This window comes from Hippoglossus hippoglossus, chromosome 5 (assembly GCF_009819705.1).
Source record: "Hippoglossus hippoglossus isolate fHipHip1 chromosome 5, fHipHip1.pri, whole genome shotgun sequence".
Taxonomy (NCBI): Eukaryota; Metazoa; Chordata; class Actinopteri; order Pleuronectiformes; family Pleuronectidae; genus Hippoglossus; species Hippoglossus hippoglossus.
Window position 1 is genome coordinate 13,308,768 of NC_047155.1, and position 22,053 is coordinate 13,330,820.

The 22,053-nt window shown below is 41.2% G+C and overlaps 1 protein-coding gene across 1 annotated transcript in view; it reads right to left on the minus strand.

The window, feature by feature from the left end:
• The window catches only part of kcnb1 (potassium voltage-gated channel, Shab-related subfamily, member 1), a 31,556-nt gene that overhangs the window by 5,560 nt on the left and 3,943 nt on the right, over positions 1–22,053 (minus strand). The gene's annotated exons all lie outside the window — the stretch shown is intronic.

Sequence of the window (22,053 nt, forward strand, 5' to 3'; positions counted from 1 at the left end):
AGCCAAAGATCCAGCCTCATGGTGGCACTACAGGAGCTATGATCACAGAAAGAACCCTCAAATTTGCTTCTCAATACTCTTAGTGCACTAAAATTAGTATGAAGTTGCTCAGATAATTAGCCAGCCCTCTATTTTCACACAGCGCCGACCTTGCTCAGGATCAACCAATCAATGCTTTCCACCAAGGTGAACAGGCCTCAGGGCTGTGATCATGAAGAAGGTTTAAAAAACTTAATCTTTACAGTATTAATCACAATATTTTACACAAATTCCGCCCTTTAGATTTAGGGGGTGGGGGGGGGGGGGGGGGGGGGGGCATCATTGCATGTCCCTTGCATCCCTCTAAAGTGAAAGTATGTGACATAAAAATGAACATGCACCAGTCACATGCTTTAGGCACAGAACCAGATGGCACTTGATTTACATTACACAGTACAGAGAACTGTCAGAAAGCACACACACACTCACACAAACACACACATCCCCACCCACACTCCACCAATCTTGCCAACAAGGCAGACTACATCTCTTTTAGCATTTTATGACAGCTTTCCTCCTGAACCCTTGTGTATAGTGTCAACAAGAAATCACTGCATATATTCTTTATGAGCTTGTTTGATCAGAATAAGTATCTGTAAACCACAATAAGAGAGACCAGAGGAAATGTTGCACTGCTCTCCGCTCTGTAGCCATGTACAATTCAGATGAGAGATACTTGTGACCATAACCAGAATGATTTAATGTTTATAGGGTTTAGTTTGAGATGAACTGATAGCTCGACTGTTGTCCTCTGTTAGAGGTGAGACTCTGGGCCCTTTTTCTGGGATCCAACGCCTCGCGTTGCCTAAATAGCAAATGCATTTGTGCCCATCTGAGTATCCATGGAATTGTTGGTTCTAAATGAGGTGTGGTAAGGCACATTGTTGGTGCAATGCTATCTTGAGGCAGTGAAAAGAGATTGTGCTTTTCCCCCAGGAACCTAAAAGAAATAAGCGTTTTATTTGCATATGTAAATGCAGAATGGTAGCCTAGGCGGAAAATATCAGATTCTGCCATCGTAGCTGATGTTGGGTGAAATATTATTGGTTTTGAAATCTGAAGTATGCTGGGATATTTAAAGTCTCAATTGCATGTGAATGGATTGGAAATAGCTCTGCTTTATCTGTTTGAAAATTGGCCTTAATCAGACAATCATTTGTACCATGAAGCTGGAAGGGTAAATAAAATATGTTTAATGTCCAGTCCTGACTCTGACATTTGCGTACAGACATAGAGGTCCTCCGTGTAATGTAAAAAATGTCAAGGTTTCTGTGCATGTCTGAAAGCATTTGTCTGCATCAGCATCCCTCTGGGCTGCTCCGCCTCTCATGAAACATACACTATATATATATAATGGCAGACCAAGGAGGTGAAGGAGTTCAAGTATCTCAGGGTTTTGTGAGATGGAGGGAGAGATGGACAGGCGGATTGGTTTGTAATGTAGGGGTTTTACCGGACCATTGTCGTGAAGAAGCAGCTGAGCCAGAAGTCAAAGCTTTCAATTTACCAGCTGATCTACGGTCCGATCCTCACCTATTGTCAACTTTGGTTAGTGACTGAAAGAATACAACAGAAGTGGTCAAAATAAGCTTGGTCTGTAGGGGACTAGGCTCCGCCTTAGACATCCAGTGGGAACTCAGAGTATAGCTGCTGCTCTTTCATGTCCAGAGGAGCCAATGGAGTCGTTTTGGACATCTGATTAGGATGCCTCCTGGGCGCCTTCCATTGGAGGTTTTCTAGGCACACCGAACTATGGGAGCCCTGGGGTAGACCCAAAGCTCTCTGAAGGGACTATATGTCCCATCTGGCCTGGGGACGCCTTGGGATCCCCCAAGAAGAGCTGGAAATCGTTGCTGGGGAAAGGAGCACCCTGCTTAGTCTGCTGCAACAGCATACCGACTTGAAGGATGGATGGGTGAAAGGATGGATGGATGGAATTGCAGAATAACAGAAGTCTGATTGGGACTGTGGGGACATACATTACAGTGGAGTATTGTTTACTCAACAAACTAATAGTTAGCACTTGTTATATTCACCCTGAATGAATCCAAACAATCCTGACACACGACCAAACAGCGCAATTTAGAGGATGAGTAGGAGGCTATAGCTGGAACACAGCATGTTTGGGAACAGCCCACACAAATGAGGTTTGGATGTTATATGAGGGAAGAAATCATAGAACAGTTTAAATAAATACTTGCTTCTAAAACTAAGTGCAGCTGAGCCTTAAACAACACTGTAGTGTAGGCACGAAACATTCAGAAGACACCCATGTGATAAAAAAAAATAAGAGACTGAAATTAATTATATCAGTGTGAGTTCTTTTGATCATGGATCTAAAACACATAGTCATTTGTTTAAACAAACAGAGCACATGATGCAGGGTTTCCCTACAAACCGCCCAGAGGAAATGAAGGAACAGAGGTAGAAATAGGGCAATAGGAGGTGTCTGACAGCGTGGGCCTTGGCAACGGCCTAATAAGTTGGAGTCCACTCCCAGGAGTAAAAGTGATGGCTAAAGAGGCAACCTTATCTATGACCAATCAGAGCAGGAGGACACTGTTTCCATAGCGTCACGGCAGACATGAATAATGACCCTATGTGTTTTTCTCCCCTCCGTGCTCCTCTCCTCCTGCTCGGGTGGAAATCTATTTGAACCAAACACTTCAAGAGCAGAGTGCTGGAACCGGAGAGGGAGGGAGGAGCGGGTGGAGATGACGAGGGCATCACAAGACACAAGAGAGCAGCCCTGTCAAGAGTGGAAAATTATGACATTGAAGGAAAATATTTACACAAAGTAAATAATACACCGCATTTGCAAAAACAACCAATTTAGGTTCACTTCTTGTTAGAATACATGCTGCTAACATATTCCAAACTTGAAGCCATGGTGATTGTAGCCATGGAAGAGCAGTGAGGTAATAGGATTGAGATGCTATAAAAAGATCGCTAATGAAGGCTGCTCCTCTATGACTATGGTTATGAGGTCAAGTTCCACCGGGAAACCCTGCAATTCTCCCACTGGCCTATTTGCTCTGGTTGAAACCTGTCTCTGCACATGATGCTCTCTCTCAAACCACCTTGCTTGTCCTTACCTTTTTTCTTTTCTGGATTGTTTAATGTCAAGAAACGCTAATTTCATCAAACCACTGAAACTCTGAGATAAAGGAGGCTGCAAATAAAAAACTGTCTCAGAAAAAGGTTGAGCTGGGCTCCAGACATGGCCATAATGACATCAACGTAATTACAGACTTATTCATAGACTCACAGTGGATTGAGTCACACAAATAACCAGATGTTAATAGCAGCCATGTGCAAGATTATGGCCCTGTCTTGCAAGTGTGATAAATATCTTTGTAGTATATTGACACCAAAACTGAGAGTGACTAGCAGCATGATTTTGTTATGTCTCGGAACGGATGAGGACCCAAATGCAGATTAAACACACAGCGACTAAATACACAAAGTTAACAAGATACAGGTTAAACATATGAAGGCGGGGGAAGGTAATCAACGAAGGATGGAAACCAGACAAAGACAGACTCACGAGGAGAGAAGTTTCAAAATGAAACAGGAAATAATGACTTTGATTGCTTTTTTTAGATATTATTTCAAACAAGCACAGTCAGTCCAAATGATTAACTCCAAATTCACTAACATTAATTCTACAGGGTACTAACAGGGTCTTTTATATTGCTTGCTTCCCTTTAATTTAGCTCGATAACTAGCCACATATAGTAACAGTAGCCTATTCCTGATCTTCCTGTGACGGAGTCATTCAGATGGACGATTGTTGCTGAACAACAAAACCTGGGAACGCCCTGGTGCAGTTCACCTACGTCTGTGTGTGATGGCTGCTTTGCAAACTGCTGTGATTCACAAGCATGGGATACTGTCGGCCCCATCTATCTATACTGAGTTTACCTTTGATAATGGCTATCAATAATAGAATGTTTGATTTCATTTTCCAATCACATGGTTTTTGTTTACCCTTGTTCGCCGCAAGCAAGCAAGAGAAGAGAGAAGAGAGAGAGACAGAGCATTAAAACCCTTGTGTGGTGTTTGGGTCTGTGGGACCCGTTTTCAATGTTTGCTAAAAGAAAAATGATGCGATTAATAATTTTTCCAACCTGAGACTCATTGGCCTTGGCTCATTTTCTGTGATGAACATATAAAAGAACATATTTTCAGTGACTGTACACCGTACACCCCCCCTACACATTTATATTACATATGTGGTGTTCGGGTCCACTGGACCCAGAGGTAAGAAAAGTGTGGAAACTGTACATTTCAAGCACTTCTGCTCCCTTATTCCTGCACATTTTACTCTCTGTCTTGCGGGAAACATTCTATATTTTCTCTCACACTATCCCAGCTGCAAATTGGGGGCGGAATACAACAAATACATAGCTTTGACCGTGTGGCTCCTTATCACAATCCACGAAGATGGCAAAAAGATTCTCTGCTCAGAGGGCCTTAGAAATGATTTTTGAATAGAGACAAGCTTTGGAAGACAATGAAGAGGAAGAGTTTTCAGAATATGAAGATCATATTTCTGTCAATTCAGAGTCTGACAGTGAGTTTGAAGAAGAGGATGAGAATGACCATCAGCCAGCTGTCAGAAAAGCCCGTCCGCAGCCAGCCCCAGGACCCGCCCGTCAGCAGCCAGCAAGTGGAGAAATATGGATGTCAAAAAATTATAAAATTGAATGGTCTTTTTGCCCATGGAATGAGCCACCCCGCATGGCTACCAATGTATTAAGGATGCAACCAGTGCCGAGATGGATAGCGGTCACTCATGTGCAGGACATCAAGTCTTCTTTTGAACTTTTCATCCTGGATTCCATCCAGAAAATCATTCTGGATTTCACTAATTTGGAGGGACAGCGTGTTTTTGGAGAGAGGTGGAATGAGATGGACCAAACCCATTTATTTGCATACTTTGGGGTTCTTATCCTTGCTGGAGTTTTCAAATCCACAGGGGACCCACAGAATTATTTCCAGGATTATCTGCTTTGATAACAGAGACGACAGACCAGCTCGGCGGCAGAAAGACAAGCTGCCATCAGGACAGTATGGGACAAGTGGGTGCCCCGCCTCACCCTATTTTACAACCCAGGGCCTAATGTCACTGTTGATGAGCAGCTGATGCCATTTAGGGGTCGCTGCCCCTTCAGGCAGTACATATTGTCTAAACCCGCAAAATACGGAATCCAGATCTGGGCTGCCTGTGGTGCTGCCTCATCGTATGCATGGAACTTGCAAGTGTTGCTCATGTTGTGTAGACTGCCAGAGTGTGTTCAATTTATAATTGAGTTCCAAGAAATAAACATCAATACTGATATTTGTTTTTTCCACCTATATCTTGATTGTACTTGATTTTTCTTTTTTAATTGCATTTTATCACAAAAAACGAAAAGCACTTTTATTCATAAATGTGATTTAACAGGGGTAAATGACCAATATTAACCATATATGCTGTCTATATTGCTTGTTATTAGGATCAATAAAACATCTGTAAAGTATTTTTACATAAATTGTTAAAGCTGTATTGATTGAAAGACCCAATAATGCAGTGGGTCCACCAGAGCCGCAAACATTGGCTGAGCGACAAAAACATGAACACCACACAAGGGTTAAAACTGCCTGGGTTTATTGCCCTGTGATGTTCTGTTAACTTATTAACATAATATAATCATATCCAACATGAGGTCATATAATTGCTTCAGCCCCCCCACAACCCTGAGAAGGATTAACAGTACAGATAATGAAGGGATGGGTGGATGGATGAGGTCCCAAAGCCGACACCTTTTATTATAGTTTCAATGTCTATATCTGCAAAATATGTCACTGGTGTGGTTTATATCACCTTTATTATTTTTTAACCATTTTAGCATGTTATTAAAAAAGAGAGTAGGGGCTACATGTATTCTATAGTCAGTAGGGTATTATATACTGTATATGTTATTACGTTGACAGAGCAGCAGTAGTTTCTCTCAGTTATGAAGGTTCATTTAATGAAGGAGACATTAATGAAATTGGGATTGAACATGGTCGTGTTTTGTTCTACCTCGGGTGTGTGAAAAACTTTTGAAATCTAAATTTTGCCCCTGGGAGGGACTGACTACTGGCCAACTCTTGTTGGTGGCCTACAAAAAGGATGAAAAGATGAAAAGATGAAGGGAAGGAGATATTTTTATCCAGAGGAGAGGAAATACAACATATATGTGTCAGAGATGGACTGAGAGACAGAGATAATAATCCACGCCCCCATCTTTTGTAGGCCAAGGTGAAACCAGTCCTCGTGAGGCTGACGATATTCAGGAGAGAATTCTTGTGGAGAAAACAACATTAGATTTACACAACACTTTGTCATTGACTGTAACATTCTCCTCTGAGTTACATATGGAAGATCATTTATTTCCCATGTAGAGGAGAGAACAAGCCTTGGGACATGAGTCTTTCCACAGAGACAGTTTTCTTATTCACTACACACACACCAAAACTAATTCAGTTCTCCAGAGGCTCCCATGCTTGGGGACCTATAAAGAGGGGAAACTCCTTCCTGGGTATCTCACTGCAGTTGTGCCACTGGCTCTTGTTTATTTACGATGGCCTGGTTTTATGTTGGCTGTGTCCCAGCTGCTATGATTAATTTCCCCTGTTCTACATCGGCTTTCTTAGGGCCCGGTCCATTCATCCGTCTTCCCAGCGCTTGTCCGACGAGCATGAAACCTTGAACTTTGACCAATTTATACAGACTTTGTCTTTTACATGACAATATGTACCTAACGTTAGCATCAGCTAATGTTAGCCACGATAAGCTAAATGAAAAGTATGAGGGCCTGGTAAGGGAAATAAAATGTCTGTCCTTTCCCTTATGTCCTTCCTCCAGGATAAAGTCAAAATGTCAACAACAAAGTCCAACTAAATCAGAGGAAGTTTTTTATTTTGTGAATAAAGTTGGAATATTTTTAGACTTTCCTCTTGATGTGCAAAATAATAATAAAAAAATCTCCTCAGGTTTATTTAGACTTTTCACAACATGTTACCTTCATCCTCAAACAGAAAAATGAGAAAAATAAATCCTCCTTATTTTTTCTCGCCTGGCCTAAGAAGAAAACCGTTCCGTTGTCACTCTAAAGGTTCCTGCACGGCTGATGGTGGGTATGTTGGCTTGGATTGAGGCTGTAAATGATTGAGTCGCTTACTCCACTTGGTTAGAAGCGGCTATAGGCTTAGTGTTCTCACACTGTATTAAGTCTAGTGCCATCCCATGTGACAGCTGAGGAACTCCCAGACTCCCAGTGCTCCGCCTGGCACCTTTCTCATTAGCAGCAACAGGAGCAACAGACACGCTGCAGTGGTTTAGCAGAGGAAGCTCCTGTTCCTGTGAGTCCTAACACCATTGTCTGTCAACTCTCCCAGCTCTCACCCAGGGAAACATAAGACCTACCTCCTAATGATAGGCAGTATACCCCCAATTAACGCTTTAATAGGCACGAACTGACGAGGTTTTGGCAAAAAGGTTAGTGGGGAGGAAATCCAGGTTTTGCTTGATTGCTAAGATCCTTCAACCCGCGGAATAGCTTCCCCATCAACCCCTTAGCCACATCTGAGGCCACAGGGATAACCATGCAACACTCTCCCAGCCTCGACTGCCAGCCACTGTCACCATGACAACCCCCTTGAAGCTCGACAGGAGGTGGCTACGTGGACCTGCTTGTGAAAAGCAAGTCTGACAGTCTCCTTCTCTCTGTCTTTCCCTCCCCCTCCTCCCTCCTTCCTTCTATCGCTGATTTGTACCGTATTCAAAGCTCATCCAGCTTTGAACCATCTGTAGTGCTCTCGTCTTTTACGCCTATATAGGTTTCTCTCTTCATTGTGTCAGACTGTTTGCATTTCAGTTGCATCTCATAAATAAGTTCCTAAAACCGCCAGACAGCATCGCCCTGTGCAGATGTTTGCAACGTATGCTGCGCTCCTGCAGTAGTGTGACTTGATTTGATGAACAGTCATCACACAAACACACAACTGCACTTCATCTTCATCATGATTTTATTGTCAGTGGTCGATTGTATGCGAGTAACGTTGTGAGCGTTAAATAATGTGGAATAATTCACACCCCAGATTCTGAATGTGGAAGGGTTCTGCCTCTCCGCCAGTGAGAGAGATGGGGTTTCCATGGAGACGGGAGGAGACTGTGTCTTCCACATTTCCCCCAGCATGATAGCTTGAAACACACAGGCACATTTGCAGTGGCTCAGCTGTAGTCTTCACACCCTCCATCACTTCCCCTTCTAACTTTGAACAGATCTTTGTATTTCTTAACCCCCCACATCTTTACCAAATGAACATGTTGTGCCTTGTGACTCCTAAAGGGAGCAAGAGGCAGAACCTGTAGATTCAAACTGGTGTCCTATCACCATGACCTTGTTTCTTTTATGTAAAGGATGCTGCATTTCAGACCTGGTATGTGTCTTCTTCAGGCTCCTCCTGAAGAAGGCTCGATTCTATAAATATAATATGATGGTTTAGAGTGGTTTCATTACATAATCTGCACATTAAATGCAAAAGACAATGTGAAAATCACACTATTGTGATAAATTTATGTTTTTCAGATCAATAAATTGTATAATTCTACAAATTTAACATTTTCACACCTGAAACACCAAACCATGTTACAAACCAAGATTCATGTCTTTTTTTTTATTGTTTACATTTAATCTGGTTAGTTTTGGTTTCTCATTGCAATTTAGGGAGCCCATTGATTGATGACATACGTATGTCCTGTAGTCATCACCTTCGTGGGCTGTATCGAACTATACTTGACATTGATTGGTTTGTCGACTGACGTATGTCTGATGTCATGTTATTAATTCAGCTACTGAAGAAGCTACATTTTTAGTCATTCTGTTTTAGTGGAGAAAATGAATGAACCAGTTCAATTTGTTAATTTGTTGCCACTGTAATATCATTATAGACAATCCCCTGAGTCGCTTCTGCTTCTTTTTCCTCTTCTATTGTTGAAAGATTCAATTGTTAAATGACCTCCTTCAATTAGTTAGAAAAATCCAAACTATCCAACAAAACTTGTCACACTGCAAACGATCCAAACCACCACTTGATCAGGACCGAGACCACCGCTCTGGTCGGGCTAAACTGAAAAGGCCAAACAAAGTAGGTGTGAGAGCCCCTTCAGTTACATTTCAAGTCCTTTGACACATTTGCAATATTCTGTCTGTAATGTGTTTTTTCACAATAATGGAAGACATAGATATGTGGGTGTAGGTAGCAGTATTCAAACCATCATCAACATTTAATACTCTGGGCTTCCCTCTGTGTAAATAACTATTTCCAAAAATGTAACGCCCTTAAACACACAGTATTCTGAGGTCATAGAAAAGTCTGAAAGAAGCCATTTTGGGGGCATTCAACAAACTTTACCCTAACTCGTAGCGCTTGCATGCACAAAGTGCACCACAACTCGATTCAGCAAACCACTAATGTTAATCTACTGTATGCCCGGACCATCCATCTCTTGAATGAATCCCACCTCATCTCCTCTCCCTCTCAATTATTCATGCATTTCAGATGAAGAAGAGAATCCAGACTCAGCATCTATATTTAAACTCTGGCTGGTCCATGGTGGCTGTATAAATAGAAACAGTATAGGGTCTGGTCTGGTGCACCAAAGGACGCAGTTTTCATCAGGAATTTCAACTCAGAGGATACAGCATTTATGAGGACTGGAGAGAGATGAAAATACCTTAGTCAGTGTTGTGTAGAGGCATTTCAGGAATGAGGAAATATCAAATAGAGCAATAATAGAGGTGAGGCAATATGTGGAAAAGCTTCATCTATTTCCCCTGTTTCTTGAATCCCATCAAAATCTCATCTTATCTCCACGGTATAAATTTCCCACTGCACAAAAACAGTGTTGGCACAAATACAGCGGCATGTCTGTCATATTGTTCAGGGATATTGCTTTCACATTGTCTAATAATAAATGTATGATGCAGCTCATGCAGTCTTGCAGTCTGTATGATGGTGTCTTTATCACAGAAATCAGAGATCGTCATGGTCCAGGCTCCTCTAGTCTGTATGTCAAAGTGTCCTGGGTAAGCTGCTAAACCTCAAATTGGCCCTGTGGCCTGTGGCATCCGTGTGTGAATGTGATAAACGAGTGATAGAGATATTGACAGACAAGCTGTATGAATGGGTGAATGGGATTTGTAGTGTAAAGAGCTTTGCGTCGCTGTCAGAATAGAAATACAGGATATAAATGATCCTCTACAGACATTAAGAGAAGCAACAGTTTGAAATATACGAAGAAAAAGGGAGACAGAGAAAGACGCACCCATCACGATAACGTTTCTCCCTCACGTTCGGGGATACTGATTCTGTCTCCGGCCTTCGTACTTTCCACAAAGTCATTCATTCACCGTCCTACAAAAACTTGCGGTAAGTGGAGTGAAATATACCGACGAGGACAGCTGTAATAGCTGCCACTAAAATAGCAGCGTCTGGAACTGTGAGTTCTGATTTATGGAGCGTGTTGTTCTCTGTTCGCATAAATGTCGAAGATTGGTTGTGTTGCGGAGGGGGTTACATATCACAGTAATGGTGACACGGCCTCTCTGCAGGGCCAGGGCCACCCTGTCTCGGGGCCACTCTGCATTTGCATCGTCTGTGAGAAATGGTAAAGAAGAGAAATCAAAGAATGGTATGTCAAGGTATTCTGCTCATACTGGTTGGCTGCAAAAACACAACTTAATATACTGTAGGTATATAAAATGTACTATTCTTAATGGAGCCAAGCCTGCGAGCTACTTCAGTAAGACGAGTTGAGTTGCATGGTGAAGTCTATTGGATGTAACGTAGAGTATAGCCCCCAAAAAAAGCCCCCGTCCACTGTTCTCCACGGCTGTGCTCATGCTTCACGGCTCATTTGCAATCTGTGCTGTAACGGTGATGCAAACACTCGGTAATGCTGTTGCTGCTGCCGCTCATCAGCTCGTTTTGTAAAAAAAAAACCCTCACCATCTATAGGGTCTTGAGTTACTCTGCAGGGAAGTGTATTACTGACACTCCTCAGAATCAGTTATGCTCAGCCTGGTGGCAGCCTGATGCAAATGGGGGTAAGAGACCATACTGAAATTCACATGGAATAAATCCATTCGAACATCAGTGGACTGATTGAAATGGCAAATGGTCTGTATTTCTAAAGTGCTTTTCTAGTCTTGATAACCACCGCTGACCTTCGGGTTAGAGGACGACCCCGCTCTACCCCCTGAGCCGCAGTCGCCCCATGTTGATCGTGTTGATGCAGTTGAGAAAGTGGCAAATCCCACATCTGATCCATATGAATTCACTCCTTCACCAACTGAACCATGATGGTTGTTCAATTCTGGGTGTATTGTTTACTGAACAGAGGATATATAGCATGTATAGTTTTTTTTATAGCCTGTGTTGGCAATGAGTCACCACTTGCTCTCCTGGCATTGATTAAAACCTGCAAGACTCATCTCTGTTCCTCAAAATGACTTACAAATCTTTTCTATGAAAAAGAATCCCTTTATAATCGCTTGTATGTAGCTCAACATCTTTGCCTCATTTAGTATTTGTGGATCTATGAATATGCCAATGAAACCTGCCTCTATCGCCACCCTTCTGTCAGCCCTGGTCGGTGTCTTTGACTCTGTTCATTAAACACAAAATAATCCTGTTTGTTTTCTGTTTTAGCTACTTCACTACACAATGGCAAGTTGGAGTGTAGGAGTCATCCAGAAACCGCCTCATAAGACAAACAGTGAATTGTGTAATAGTATCAAAATGGTAGGCTTGTATCACTCTCTACAACATTAGCATTAAGCTACTGCTTGATTTCATCAGTTTCGTCCATTTCCGTAAACTTTTAGAAAATGAGCACAAAAACTTTATTAATACAAAGTATGTCCTTTTCTATATTTAATGTTGAGCATAAATGAGCTAGTGTAGTTACAGTAGCTTGCAAAATACCTATAATTTAAGACACTCCTCTGAAACCCCTCTAAATGTTAAAAACATATAAGAATTTAATTTTTTATTATAGGGGGGACTTTTCAACAAATTAAAGATGAAAGGGGATCTTAGATTTTAGTTTATACATCTTATAGAACATGTAAGATGCACAGCATTTCAGGGCTTTTTTGTTCTCCTGTCTCTTGTTTGAATTAAACCCTAATACCTTGACCCCAATGGTCTAAACCAAAGCAAAAAAAAGCAGCCCCCTCATTCATTAAAATGCAATCTTTCATTCTGCAGTGGGATTCTGCACATTAGAATACCACAATCTTTAGGAAAGAGGAAACAACTATTTCGGACTTTCTTCAATTGTGAAATCGACAAAACTTGTTTCCAGTTTGTCTATTTATTTCTCAGGTTCCCTGCTGACTGTCAGAGAAGGAAACATTGTTTCTCAGGCTCCGAGCTCTTCAGTGTCGCCCAAAACAGCGTCAACGTTTTACAGCATACCACGTCATGTGTTCGTGTATGATTCAGCAGTTGTGACAGTTGATGATGAGCACTCCTCCTCAGGGTGAGCACTGACTCGGGGAAACTGACACAGAGTTTCAATATGAATCACTCACTCACAGACTTAGACTGTAAAGTTGTGACTCTTCAAGTGCAAATCTATCTGACTATACAGTATCACCACTACGTCGTGCCTACAGTAAGATCAAAACTATGGTTTCTGTTATAAAATATATAACAGTATGCTGCCATGGTGCTCTTTTTACATAGAGGGAAGTATACATAACACATGACGTATATTCTTTCATTCTTAGGCTACACAGGTTAGTTGCTCGTTTTTCTCACGATACATTTTGCAGAACAGAAAACGGTGACAATCATGAACCAGCCTCCTGCATTAGTCCTTTCTTTTCTAAGCTGCTAAATATTTTACAGTTGTTTTAACTATACAGTGCATGTGTACTCTCCTGTGAACAGCAGGGAATCTGTGTCCCAGAATATCTTTTGTTTCAAAGCATGTGTCTATTGAGACGCCTCTTGATGAGAACTCATTTCAAAGATTTGTGTTTTCAGTGCTGCACTTCTGTTTTCTTCTCTCACAGCAGAAACAAAATACCGACCAGATGCTTTTGTTTTTTAGCCTCTGGGAATGTGGATGATTGTCCCGCATACGAGCCTTTTCCTTGGAATTTAATCTCTCTCATTTCTGACACTCCCCATGAAAGTGATTATCAGAGGTCTTGACACAAAGTTTTCCGGTTATTCAGGTTCAACGGATTCTCACTTGTTAGGAGTTATACAAGTTAGTCGGGAGACCATGTAGCTCTGGGAACTTGTCCAATTCTGTGCATTTTCAATCTTAACTTCAATTTACTTCTTCTGGCACCGAAGCACATTTTAGTATCTTGAATGTGCTCACACTGGACTTACATGTATGCATTGGAGGAGTCAACATAAATGCTGCTCATTCACTTTGAATGGGGGTGTCGTCATGCGTTACCTAACTCTGGTTCCATGTGTCACGTTGCAGCTGAGATCAACTTTAGAGCTTTTCAGGCACCAGCCAATCAGATCGTGTTTCAGCAAACACTCAAGCGCGTTAATGGAGTCGGAGGCAGCTGGTTAACCTGGTGTGTTTGTCTGATTGTGGATTTTATCCCCATGTACTTCTCTTTAGCATTAGCATGGTACGTTAGCATGAAAGCTGGCTATGTTGTGTGTCGAAAGCATGAAACTGTGATTGTTGTCGTTATGATGATCCCGCTGACACCATGCGTCAGACACGCCCACCTAGCATTGACACAATGCATATGGGTGACTCGAGCGATTACATTCCGCCTACCATCAAATTATTTTTCTAGACAATTTAGTATTTCTTTACTAAATTGAAGGAAGGAAACAGTTCCCGTATGATAGCTGAATAAAAGCACTGGATATTTCTTAAATCAAATCAGCTAAAGAGCTATATGAAAGCAGGTTAACGTATAATCAGTCATTTATGTCTTAGTAGTTTTTGATAAATAAAAGAATAACTGTATGAAATGTGAAGGTCTTTACACAATAAACCAAAATTGGACCGTAAAAATGAACTGAGGAGGGAGGAATAATTTGAAATAGTCAAATATATAAAAAGATTATTGTTGCATGGCTTTACAAACTCTACTCAATAAGAAATGGAAATTAGTCATACGCTGAAAAACCTAAGAGTTGAACATTCATCGGTCGTCATCTGCTCGATTCTATTTTTCTCTTAGTCACAAACCCCCTTTCTTTGTTTTCTTTTTCTCTGGCTCAGATTCAGATTCCATGTCTCACGGTAATTAGTTTACAATCTCCAACTCTCCAACTCTCCATATCTCTTCATCTATCTCAGTGTTTTTTTCCCTACAGTCTTTGCTCCTCAGGCTTCCCTCCTCTCTGGGACAGTTATGCGTTAGTGTCTTTTGCTCGGTGCTCACGTAACCACTCGACTCCAAATTGAATGAACAAAGGAGCTGTCTAGCTTTGCAGATGTGAAATACATGTTTTATTTCTCTTCAACCTCTCCTTCCACAACAGATCTGTGCAATCACCTCGCTGCGTGAACTCCAGGATCGTTGCTCTGGAGACCACACTTATGTTATTTATAACACACTTTTACAATTTAACAATTTTACCCCATCAAGCAGTCAGAACATGTCCACTGAAATAAATTCTGCAACAGTAAATAGAGCAAAATGAACAAAGTCTGTCTTCGGCGAACCTTTTGTGCAGCAGTGACGCATGCTCCGCTACGAGTCTGAAAGGCTGAGATGACTCCACAAATACTGAGCGCTCCACTACAAAATGCATGACATGGCTTGTAAAATGCTCACAGACAAGACTCAAACACTAGATAATCAGACTTTTCCACATTATTCTTGAATGAGCTCTAAATTATGCAGCTCAATGATGAAACAACTACTGGATAGACTTTCCAAAAACCTCAGTCCAAGGTGTACCAATTTTAAATCAAAATGAGAAGAAGAAGTGAAATGATGGTAAAAGTAATAATTATAATCTTAATAATCATCACGTGTAATATACGCCTAATGCATAAAATTATAATTCCCACTACAAAGGTGCCTATATGCAGGGGCGCATCCAAAGGCCAGGGGGGCACCGGCCCTAGCTGAAATCTGATTGGCTCCTGAAGTGCCCCTGTCCAGTCAGTATAGTCTTCAGTTTTTTTTTTAAAGAAAAAAACACTTATCAACAATACTAACAATAATATGACTATGATATATGAGCTATCGGTAAACAAGGTATGACTTAAATGTGCACCTTACTGAATCAGGAATTCTGCGTGAAAGTTTGACATATAATTGGCCCCTCTGTGCAAATTGTGGGCCCTTTTTGGCCCCCGATTTAGAAAAATCCAAGATCTGCCACTGCAAATATGTATGAACCCCCTTATTGGGGGTCAGCTGTGGTTCAGGAGGTCGGGAGGGTCGTCCACTAGAGGGTCAGTTGTTTGGAGACCCGAATGACCTTCATATCTTTTGCCACCATCATCCCAAACCTTCAACTCCTCTAGTGAGTGTGTCTCCTGACCGAAGCAAACATGTTATTCATGCAGCCAAAAGAAAGAAACCCACTGATATTAAGAATCCCATCACCTTTCCCACACTGTTACCATCGGGACAAACTTGTACTAATATTGAATAATCTACCCACCATCCATCTGGCCAAAAGTTGGGTCACTTTCTGACTCACAACTTTATTGGACACACTGGAAGGATCAAAATGTCCAAATGTGTTTTTTTTTTGTTTGGGATCGGAGTCATTAATCCTTTGGACTTTAAATGTGCATGTTTTTAGGCTCTTTAAGTATTTTACAGTCATGGTTCTTATTTCAGCACCATTAATTAAATTACTTAAAGAATGTTTTACACTGAATGTCTAAATCTCCCCAGGCTTTCAGTCTGGCTGCATATAGGCAAGCCATTTATGTACGACTGTGTAAAAAGGACAATATAGAAAGAGAAATCAGAGACAGTGAGTTTTATTTACACATTTAGCATTGTCATGAGAATCTATAATAACTCCTAGGATCATGTGTCACTACACCAGAAACTGGGTACTATGCAAATATAGATGTGTGTGGGTGTGTGTGTTTACTTGTGGAATCTTGATAGTAATAACTGGTTATAGGTCAGAGCTGTTAATCAGTTCCCTTCCTCATCTGTCTGTAAATCTTTTCTTAACTATAACAGATACATGGACTAAGGTTCGAGTTTATTTAGACTTTAACCTTCAGAGGTTACAGGAGAGTTTTTATAGCTGCATTTGAATCTGACTTCAGGGCAAGTTAGACGAGACACAGCCACTCACAGGCACTGCTGTTGAAGAGGAGACAGTGTGACAGGCAGAGAGAGAAACCGACATGAAAGCAATCGCAGAGGCACTCGGTCGCTGAGTGCACATGATCCCGGCTTATATCTCACCACACCAACCCAGAGATAATGGACAAACAACCTGAGAAACCTCTGATATGTTATGTCCCACCTTAATCCTCCTATCAAGCTCACATTTGTGACTTCAGTATTGCATGGTCACACTGCAGCTTTCTGCCAGAGCCACTCAATTCTCCCCAGGTCTACCTCTTTCTCTCCGGTGTCTTTGCTACATACAGGACTAAAAGTTGGGGAACCTCAGGCCTCCGGGTTGCACACCACATATGAGACAATTTGATGCAGCCGCAAGACAATTCATAAATACAAGAAAGTGACTCAGAAATACAAATAAAACTCACCTCAGGACAGCATAAATATTATATATTTTAGTGCTAAAAGAGAATAGTAGACAACATGTCCTTCAGAGTGGTCCCTTCTGGCTGTTTGTCTGTCAGGTCATGGTCAGGGTGACATGTGTTCCCAGAGAAAAGGACAAAAGACTCTGGTCTTTGTCAAAGTAAAAGCCTAGTTTGGAGGGATGCGCTCGCAGTGATGTAAAAGGTCAATCTCAACTCAACTGCTTGAGTTGAAAGGACAAAGGTACTTTTACAAGTTTAGAGTCCGGGTGCCCAACAAGCATCTTTCACAAAACCTCACTCCGATAGAGAAAATGTCACGTGGACAAGCTTTGTAGTGAGGGAGCTATTATCTAAGAAAATAAAACATCAATCAAAGGCAGAACTCAATCAGACCATCTGTCAAGGATGTTGTAAAATGAAATGACCCTTGATAGGAAAAAGGTTCCTTATAACTGCTATAGACACATACTGCAGCAATCAAACATCATCCCAAACATTTTCTCCACCTACTTAAATGTTGGATGAGAACAACAAGTTTGACAAAGTGGGTAAATTATTCATCAATCAGTGTGCTCTGAAATATACTTTCACTCTGTACATCAATATGCAGTTTGTGTTTTTTGTCTTCCATAATCAGCCCCGATCATACACATATATATATGTTTTGTGTGGTAGATGAGTATGATAGCTCATATATGTTTCATATGTTATTTATGTCACTAACCTTTTATTTTATCCACAACCATTCCACAACTTGATGTGTTTGTTTATTATGGTAAACACGACAGCAAAGTTCTCTGACATTAACCAAAACGACAGTGGTTAAGTCGTTTTAACCAAATAGTGTTTGTGCTTAAATTTAACCAAACCGTGATCATTCCACAACCAAGTCAATCATTTGATGTAATCAAGGAGAATCAATTTACATTGTAAGACCTGTTGGACATTCATAAATTTGAGTTATTCAGTTTACAATGGAACATACTGACTTTGTGTCACCCGACTACATGGTAGCATTTCAAATGAAAGCATGTGAACCAAGAATAGATCCTTGGGGTGCACCCCGCCTAATAAATTTAAACCTGTACCTTTTAAGACCTGTCCAAGTTTTTAGATGATGTGGTCCAGATGATTGGTGGCCTTGACAGAACAGGACTGGATCTTCGTGAGGATATGAAGGCTTTACTGAGTATGTGCATCTGACCCCGATGAGGGTATCTCGCCTTGGTGATGACTAGGCACAATAGTTTCATGGGATTTGGGCAATTTGTCCAAAAGAAACCAACAGACATCTGGGCCCTTTAATATAGGACACGCTTCTCTTCAGGAGATATTCATGCAGACTGGATGATCCAGCCCCAACTGGGACACAGCATTCTCGTCTTGTTTCTATATGACTCCCTGTACATTATCGTCCTTGTTGTGACTTTTCAGCTTTCAGAAATTGTGATAGATTCTAGTCTGGCAGCTTCATGCCTTGGATTCGGCTGCAGACTGATTTATGAGCAGGAATACAGCCAAAACACATTTATATGTCATCTTAAGTGTGACATGAGAGGAGCATAATTGGAATTTGTTGCCTGCCATCTGATGCACAATACCTCCTGACAGAGAAGGAAGTGGTATTTCTCAATTTTTTTGATGCATGGAGGACAAAAATGACAGAAACATTCATGCTAAGCTTGGGTTTCCCCAGTAAAAGTGTTTGAAGCCAAACTCATGTTGTCCTTTTCACTTCCAAATAAATTTTACTTAAAATTGCAAATCTTAGACTGTAATTGCCTAATGATATATATTTACATTACCACTTTTTAAATTCCTGCTTTTCTAAATGTGAGACCGTAAATAAAGATTATTTGCTTGCTACGTTTTATTCCCAGCCTCCTGTCTATCGGTTGCTGTATTAGTAATGACAGAAACCATTCAATCTCGGCTGTTGTGACATAAATGCTACTTCAGGTGAAAAGACGTTTCTTGGCAGCGATCTTATGGTGAGGAAGCCTCCTGCTTTGCCAGCTAGGGGTCAGACAATCTCATTTTATTGGGACTCAAATCTGATTTGAGCAAGAGGCAGACAATGCTGTGGTTTAGAACGAGGAGGTAAACAGAGGGAAGCTTCAAATTGGGCCCGGAGTCTCCTGGAGAATAATTAATGTGACATTTCCCTGACATTTAGTCTGTGGTATAGTGGAGGAGCCCGAAGATGGGGAGGAAGGATGCGGAGCACAGATATGAACCAGTGAGGGAAAGAGAGAGACAGGAAGGACGACAGGGCAGAAAGAACACAGGCAGCAACGCCGACTCTTTGCACCTGAAAATCTTGACAAATATTGCAGCTACAGTACAAACATTTAAATACAGGAAGCAAGCCGCAGTGTGAGATTTTACACACACACACACACACACACACACACACACACACACACACACACACACACACACACACACACACACACACACACACACACACACAGAGAAACACAAATAGACCTACTTCAATACCCACTCCTTCGATGATGATAAAATTGTACTTTAGTTGCTTAGTAACAATTTGTTTTGTGCTCAACTCCAGCATCCACCATCTGCTTATGGTCTGTTACACATACATTTCCATCTGTGAACCGGGATTGGACAACACAGCTGGAGACAGCACAGCTGGGACATTCTGGGGTCGAGGATGGGCCGCCCTTTAAAGTAGATTGGTCTGCTTACTTTTTAAGGCTAATTAGTTACTGATAAACTCTGCTTCTTACAGAGTCAAGGTTTCTCGGCATCCCTTTGCTATCGTCTTATAAGAGAGAAAAGATGACGAACACTTTAATCGTAAATACTGCACCCACACTCATCAATAAGTAGCTATTGGAAGCTATAGATTTGCAGGAAACAATATGCACAAGCACTTTGCTGTGTCATTATTCAGAGTCACGAGTGCCCATCTTGGTGAAGCACTTCAAAACTGTTCTCCAGTGATATTTTGATATATTGCAGATATCAGGGCGCGATAATGGACAGAGCAACGTATGGTTGAATCAGAGTGGTCATCTCCTTTTTGTAGGCTACAGCACTTTCTTAGCTCTAACACAATAAACATTGATTTGTGAATCTATTTGATTCCCATGAAGAAGACATTTCACTGACCGACTGGCAGCACTCATCCCAGTCTGTTTGCGGTGTGTGAGCGCTGACATTTCTCACAGTACCTGCACCGTGACGGCTGCAGCCAGCTCGAACTGCAAAGTTTAATTTCCATTTTACAATCCTGATGGCTGCGAGCCAAACAAGGCATGGTGCTCCTTACAAAAACAGCAGTGGAAAGAAGACAGACTTCCTCTTTGATCCCTTCAATCCCACCAAGAACAGTGCGATCAAAGGCTGCTCATGTTTAACACTGCTGCGGTTTCCCAGGTTGCAGTTGCAGGTGTGGCTCCCTGAAAGGCCTGCTGAGGGAAAACTGTCTCTGTGCGCCAATAAACGTGGGAACAGCTGATCGAAGTCGACAGAGAGAATTGGCCTTCAGATTAAGAAATGATGTGCAGCACAGTGAGGATCTCAACCATCGAATTATGACCAGGGCAGAGAGTACATGGCTCTTAAAAACTAAATGCAGGCTTACGTGCTCATTCAAGCAAATAGTGCTATAGTCTTGACAATGAGGATTTCAATCCAGCAGTTCTATTTCCTGATATCTTCTCTAATTTGCTTTTCAGGCTCGTCTGACAATATCCTACATACTATATATTATAACTGACTTAATCATGACCTAAACTCCCCATTTATTAACTTATCCTTCTCTGGGTTTCATATGTTCTTCTCTTGCTCTACTCTATCATTAAAATATGTACATTAATTGCAGGTCACAACCACCTTCTATGACTGAAAAATCTTCCAACAATCCTAAATGACGTGTAGGCGTGTGTTATGTATATTTAATGATGTTAATGCTATTTAAGTGAACAAACATGTAATTCAATATCCCGGCCTCCAGGATGCTCAGGATGACGCAGGAAGGGGTTGTCATAAACGAACAATTGACAAAATGCAGGAAATATTTTTTCAATAGTCAGATGTGTATGGATCATATTGTGAGAGAGGGCGGCCAGGAGACATTGAAATGACTTAATGGTGCCTGACCAGTACATAAGTGTAAGAATAACATATGTGTGCTTGAAGGTGTTTTTTGTTTGTATCGTGGTTCTGCAGTGGAGAACAGACGGATATATTTTCAAATGTGAGCTAATGATACAGCAATGGTCCTGATAACATGAGCCTTACAAGAGCCAGAGATAATGAGCGCTGTGTCGGGTTTTACAGATGCTTCATTGTGATGCTTGCACCGAGCCATTCTCCCTGTTACAAAACTCATCTGACTGTTATGACTCTTTCTAGATTTTGAATAACAATAATGGCAGATAATAGCAAAGGCATCCCACACTGACAAATCCAATCCACTGGCTTTTCCTATAATTTCCACTGTTCACTCTCTGCTCCAACACTCGAGGACAACAAAACATAAGCGAACAGCAAAAGAAAAACACATGGATTTGTCCTGAATGTTGTGCAACCATACACTAAATCTTCCCTTGTCAAAATCTCCTATTAGTGAATGAATTGTAATTGCCTATATTCAGTTCTCCACATTACTAACACAGCACTTGCACAGATGGGCTCCATTATGTTAGCCTTATTGAAAAAGATTAAGTATGATGAAATCTTGAATACAACAACACAACATCACACGCTCAAGACCCTTAAATGATAAGAGGTATGATAATGGATGGATGGATGGACAAACACAAGAGTCTCTGTAAAGTGCTGCTGAATGCTAATATGCTCACAATGTTTTAACGTTTTCCATGCCGGCCATCTTAGTTTAGCACGTTAGCGTTGTAACATTTGTACTTAAGACTAAGTACAGTAGATGCTGATGGAAACTCATTAAGTTTGCATGTATTCAATTATAAACCTCTGTAATGGACAAAGTGATATTTTGGCCTGAGGGTGGTGATAGAGCTAAAGTAAAGGTTTCAATGTGAATCGATTTTTTCCAAAAAGCAGTTTCCATAGCAATCCTCGCTAAAAATGACACCTCAAGGTGGCACTGAATGAAATGTCAGGGCATCTACAAAGTCAGATGGTTTAGACATCTTTGCACCATGAATATCAATCTCAAATTCCATGGCAATCCAGCCAGTAACTCATGGCAATCCAGACAGACTGACAGACAC